This window comes from Trachurus japonicus, unplaced genomic scaffold (assembly GCF_045865225.1).
Source record: "Trachurus japonicus isolate A0001 unplaced genomic scaffold, Traja_1.0 AP030353.1".
Taxonomy (NCBI): Eukaryota; Metazoa; Chordata; class Actinopteri; order Carangiformes; family Carangidae; genus Trachurus; species Trachurus japonicus.
The window spans coordinates 2,167-8,639 of NW_028220486.1; the positions used below are offsets into that span (position 1 = coordinate 2,167).

At 39.2% G+C, this 6,473-nt stretch overlaps 1 long non-coding RNA gene across 1 annotated transcript; it reads right to left on the minus strand.

Moving 5' to 3' along the window:
- Positions 1 to 1,870: 1,870 nt before the first annotated feature.
- Positions 1,871 to 6,472, minus strand: LOC146960446 (uncharacterized). The gene is made up of 2 exons (XR_015035446.1): positions 6,415 to 6,472; positions 1,871 to 1,962 (listed from the first exon to the last, which is right to left on the minus strand). It is a non-coding gene; the product is annotated as an uncharacterized LOC146960446 (long non-coding RNA).
- Position 6,473: the final 1 nt, after the last annotated feature.

Genomic DNA, 6,473 nt, shown 5'->3' on the forward strand with positions numbered 1-6,473 from the left:
ATTTGACAGCAAAACATGTCAGAGCCGCTACACAGTTACTTACAAAATTGATTTTGCAAAGTATTGAATGGATGTGTGATTAAATTTATGGCTGCTACCAAGAATTAATGTTACTATTGATTTATTTTTTTCAATTAAACGTTTCAACTGGCCAACCTTGTTTACACAAGAGGTGTTGTTATGAATAAACATGTAATTTAATGTATGTAAATGAATTAAATTATTGATTGCTTAGTAGTAATGGGAATAACTCTATGGCAGTAAACGTTGTCCTATCTCGATCTGTCTCTGTGTGTGATTTTCCTTTTCTTTTTTGTGCATTTTACATTCTCATGCTGGTATTTATAACCCAAGTTGTAAATGAGTTGTGACTGCCTGCATGTGTAACATCTTGAGAGGAGGAGAGTGCCTTGTAATCAAACTCTCCACATCTTTACCCTCTCCAGCTGCGAGATGGACCTAAAATAAACTCCGAACTTCGACACAGGCAGCAAAGTTGTGAAGAAAAGCGGGGAAGCCTGCTGGGACCGCGAATCAATACCAGGAAAACCTGAAAGTGTCACCTGGTGCGTTGCTAATGAAGCCTTCAGGAAAAGTTCACAGTCCCATCTTCTGTCCTCGTGGATCTGCTTCTCAGAGTGATGCTACTCAGTACCAATTCAGTCCTGCTTCTCTCTAACATTAAAATTAATACAGTTTCATGTTTTTTCTCATTTTTTTTTTTTTTTTTTATCACTTAGATTTTTATTGAGTTTTCACATATAGGCAAAAAAACAATACCACAAACAAGGTACAAGTTAGAGTAACAATAATAACACTAACATACTGTCTGGAGATGCTACTGTTCAGTCCACTGTTCCTTTTAGCGTTCGTTCAGTTGGTGTCACGTCTCATGTAAATGTTCCATTTTTCCCAATTCCTTTCAAATATGTTCTCTTTGAGTCTCAGCAGGTATGTCAATTTTTCCATAACATGGATTTCCTGGACAATTCCCAACCACTGTTCCTGGTTTGGAGAGTTCACATTGAGCCAGTTTCTTGTGACCGCTTTCTTGCTTGCTGCAAGTAATACTTTAGTCAAGTACAGATCTTCTTTCATTACAACCTTCTCAATATTCCCAAGATACATCACTAGACAGGTATTTGGGATTTCATATCCCAAAACATTTTTTACAACAGAGTTAACATTTTGCCAGTATATCCTCATTTTTATACAATTCCAGAAGATGTGTGTATGGTCCGCCTCAGTGCTCCCACATAATCTCCAGCAGTCTTGTTGTATAGCGAGTTGCCTAGATTTTATTTTTGGTGTTATAAAATAGCGAGTTAGGTTTTTCCAGCAGAACTCCCTCCATATTAAAGAATTTGTTGATGTACATTGTGTCTCACACATATGATACCACTCCTCTTCTTGTATTTGGATTTTTAGTTCTGCTTCCCATTTTGCTTTTATATAAAGTGTTGAATCCTTCCTACTCTCACCCAAAGCTCGATAGAAAGCAGAGATGGGCCGAGACCCCTTCTGTTTGTATGAATCGATAATAATTCCAATCACCTTATTTATAGTTTCATTTGACCTTATCTCTTTTGTGAAATAATCTCTCAACTGCAGATATCTGTAAAAGTCTTTGTTTTCGAGGCTGTACTTTGTCTTTAGATCTTGGAAACTTAGAAATTGTCCACCTTCTGATACTGTACATATTGCAGTCACACCTTTTTGTGTCCATCCTTTGAATGCTGGGTCGTACATCCCTGGCTTGAACTTTAAATCATACGCAAACCACACCAGATTGCATATATCGCTCTTAAGTTTGTATTTTCTTACAACAGTGCTCCATATTTCAAGTGTAAATGCTACTATTGGGTTCATAGCATGTCTCAAAGCACCTATCAAATGTTTATCCCCCACCAATATCTGGGTTTGAAAACCCTGTACTTCCCTTTCCATTTCTTTCCATTTAGACTCATAGTCAGGTCTACACCAACAGGCCAAATACCTGAGTTGAGCTGCATAAAAATATTCTGAAAGGTTAGGTAAAGCCATCCCCCCCTTGCTTTTGGGTAGTTGAAGTGTCGTAAATTTTATTCTTGGTTTTTTACTATTCCAAATGAATCTAGAAATCATCTTGTCCCAGACTAAAAATTTGTTTTGGGGGATATTAATTGGAAGAGCTTGAAATAAATATAACAATTTAGGTAAAATGTTCATTTTGACTGTCCGTATTCTAGCACTGAAGTCTAATGGGAGGGTTGACCACCTTTCAAAATCTTTTTTGATGTTTTTTTCAATTTCACTATAATTTTTTTCAAACATGTCGGGAAGTGTTTTACTCAGAGTTACACCGAGATACTTCATTGTTTTAGAATTCCATTTCAAGTTATATGTATCTCTTATTTGTCGAGATGGAGAATAATTTAACGAGAGAATTTGAGTTTTTGATATATTGAGTTTATACCCTGAATAGTATTCGTAATTTTCCAGAAGAGACATTAGGTGTGGGTAACATATATCTGGTTGTTCAAGAAAAATAATGATATCATCCGCGAAAAGGCCAATGATATGTTCAGTCCCCCCTACAGTAACACCCTGCAGTTCCCCACTCTGCCTTATTGCCTGTGCTAAAGGCTCGACATATAAAGCAAAAAGAGTGGGAGACAGACAGCAACCTTGTCTTGTCCCCCTCTCCAACTGAATTGAATTGGACAAGCTTCCATTTACTCTGATCTTAGTTGTGGGCTCTTGATACATAGTTTTAATACATTGAATTACCTTTTCATTGAAGCCAAATCTCTTTAATACCTCATACAAGAATAACCAACTAACACTATCAAACGCTTTTTCAGCATCCAAACTAACCAGAATTGTACTTGTACCACTTTTTTGGGCATTGTCTAGAATATGGAGGGTTCTTCTAATATTATCGTGTGTTTGGCGACCTTTAATAAAACCGGTTTGGTCTTCATCAATCAAATCTGGTATGAAGGCCTCAAGTCTTTTGCAAATAATTGATGTAAATAATTTGTAGTCCACATTTAAAAGTGAAATCGGCCTATAGTTTTTGCAGTCTTCTTTATCTTTGCCTTCTTTAGGTAAAACGGTAATAATCGCTTCCTTCCACGATGGGGGACCCCCACCCTCGTTAAGGGTCCAGTTAAAGCAAGACAGAAGCAAAGGTGTTAGCTCCTTCTGAAAGGCCTTATACCATTCCGAAGGGTACCCGTCACTACCTGGTGATTTACTAGTCTTTAACCTACTGATTGCAGCTTCTATCTCCTTAATTGTGAGTTGTGACGTAATAGTGTCATTCTGTGTCTCACCAATAGATGGCAGGTCAAGTGTGTCAAGAAAACTTCTTATTGTTTTTTCATCAGCTGACAATGGTTTAGAATAGAGCTTCTTATAATATTCTTCAAATATTTTTTCTATTTTTCCTGGTTCGTGTGATAGTTGGTTAGTTTGAGGGTTCCTTATTTTATGAATTGTGTTAATGGCCTGCTGTTTCCGCAGTCGTCTAGCTAAGAGTCTTGTTGCTTTGGGGCCTGATTCATAGTATGTCTGCTTTATAAATCTTGCCCTCTTTTCTATATCTGTCCTGAGTATCTCATTTATTTCTTCCCTTGCCTTCTTTATTTGTTGTAATACAGACTGATTCTCTGTATTTTTATGTTTCTTTTCCAATTCTTGAAGTTTTTCTACTTTGTATTTATATGTAGCTAGTCGAGCCTTTTTTTGTGATGTTGTCAAAGCGATTAATTTCCCCCTAATGACTGCCTTCATACCGTCCCATAGAATTGCAGGGTTTACTTCCCCGTTATCGTTCTCTTCTATATACCTTTTTATTTCTTCTCTTATCTGTTTCACATTTGCCTGATTGTTCAAGATGCCCACATTTAGCCTCCATACAGTATTTATTTTCCTATTATTCAGGTGTATTGTCAAGCTAATCCCACTGTGGTCTGATATATCTGCCACCCCGATTTTACATTCTGTGACCCTGTGGATTTCACTTGTATTGATTAAAAAGTAGTCAATTCTGGAGTAGACAGAATGGGGTACCGAATAATGTGTATAGTCCCTTTCTAGTGGGTGGAGTTCTCTCCATACATCAATTAGTCCCATTTCCTGCGCTGATGTATTGATAAATTTGGATAGATGCTTCTTGCTTCTTTTTGGGCTTGTTGTATCCAGGTTATGATTCATGACCACATTATAATCTCCTCCACATATCAATATACCTTCAGTTTCTATAGCAATAGTGTCAAACAGAGTTTTGAAAAAACATTTAGTGCTTTCTGGAGGGGCGTATACATTGATCATTGTCACCATTGTGTTTTCTAACTTTCCTTTAATTAATACAAATCTCCCTTCATTGTCCCTAATTTCTTTAAGACATTCAAATTGAACTGCATTTGTGATAAGGATAGCCACTCCCCTCTTCTGGCTGGGTCTGTAGCTACTATAAAATGTATTCCTAAAACCAAAGCGTTTTAACTTTTCATGCTCTTGTTCAGGCAGGTGAGTTTCCTGCAAAAATAATACTTGAGCCTTTTCTTTTTTCAATTTAGCCAGGACCTTGCTCCTCTTTACTGGATTATTCATCCCATTTACATTAAGTGACACCAGTTTTATATTATTATATGGCATTTAAATGATCCAATCCCATGTTACATTCTTTAGCCTCCAGACAACTTAAAACAGCACAGACCTGAACATCTGGACAACATGTGCAAACTGAAAAAAACAAGGAAAAAACATTTAACTCCCAAGTTGGGGTGATTCTTCGCCACCCTGAGTCCCCGTTGGTAGGCTGAGGGGAGATCCTCCTCCTGGAGGGCCCCTCACTAGAGGTGAAACACGCAATTTCACACATCCTAGCAGTCCAACGTCATCCGATAGCATGTATTTTGTATAGCCTACCAAATGAAGTCTTTAGCATTGGTCTGACTTATTTTGGCCCCATATACCAGCGTAGAAGAAAAATATATATATATATTTGAAAACATTATAATAATAATAAAGTAGCTGCCCTGCCAAACCATATTTGAATGAAAAAAAAGATATCCCTCAAAATTAAAACATACTCGTGTTGATTAGTCTGTTACTCATAATGAGAGTGAAATAATCAAATAATAAATAATAAAGAATGTAGTGCGGATATTTTCCTTTTTCTTTTCTTTTTTTTCTCATAACGGTTTAAGTCACATCTCAGGCAGGAGTGATATATCAGTCAAAATATTAACTTCTCACCGCTGGTTTCTTTAAGGAGCCAACCACATACCGTGACAAGGTAGAGAATAGAGATTACTTGGGGGGAATCCGCTCAAACTCCTGTAATCTTTCCCTCGCGCGGAGCGCAGCATCTGTGCTCATCTCCCCGGCTCGCTGCCATGTCGGGGCTCGAAGAAGCCGCTCCATCTCCCGGCTCGGGTTGGCGGCGCTGCTGCCTGGTGTTTCCACTGAGTAGCCCCTCTTCCTTAGCTCCTGGGCTGCGTCTTGTGCGCTCTCGTAGGTGCGTGTTCCCGAGTCCCAGTGAATGCGCATCTTGTCCAGCGGAGTCTGGAAACGAATTCCTCTCTCTTTCAGGAGCCTCTTTATTCCCGTGTATGCCTTGCGCTTCTGAACAACTTCCGTGGCATAGTCATGATCGAATGACAAGCGTCGCCCCTCAATCATTATTTTCTTTCCCCAGGCTTTTTTCAATATTGCTTCTTTGGTATTAAACTCCAAAAAATTTACCACTATAGACCTGGGTGGCTGGTTCTGCTCCGGTTTACGGGCCAAAGCTCTGTGTGCGCGCTGAATGTGCAGGCTATTATCCGCTGTCAGTGCAAGCTCACTTTTCAGAAGTTGTTCCACAAAGTCAGGCACGGAGTTACCTTCTTTCCCTTCGGGTACGCCGTAAATGCGAATGTTATTCCGCCTAGACCGCCCCTCAATATCTGTCAACTTTTCCTGCATTGTTTTTTGTCTTTCCATGGACTTAATGAGCGCCTCCTTCATGGCCATGTTAGCCGACTCGGTCTCATTGATCCGTGCTTCTGCTTCATTCAGCCTGGTTTCATTGGCCTGGATCCGAGCGGAGTTAGCAGAAAGTTTTTGGTAAATTTCCTGTTTGAGATCTTTTAGTTCATTTTTCATGTCTTCCTTAAGTTCTTCTTTGAGAGTGTGTAGATCCACTTTGTGCTCAGTCCTGAAGTCGCGTATTTCCTTACTGATAGTTTGAAGCACGGAGCACATGTTTTCCACAGGGTTGTCGTCGTTAGCACACTGAGTGTCGGCCATCTCCGGTGAATTCTTCCCTTCTTGAATGTCACGTTTCGTTTGACTTCTGGTTGTTACTCCCCTATTCATTCCAAAGTAAAATTCTTCTATGAATTGCTCAGCAATAGTGAATTTAGGGGGGCTAATTCTGACTTGCTATCGGGAGCTCGAGCTCATGCAGCCATCTTGTCGTCTTGCTCCACCGGAAGTCC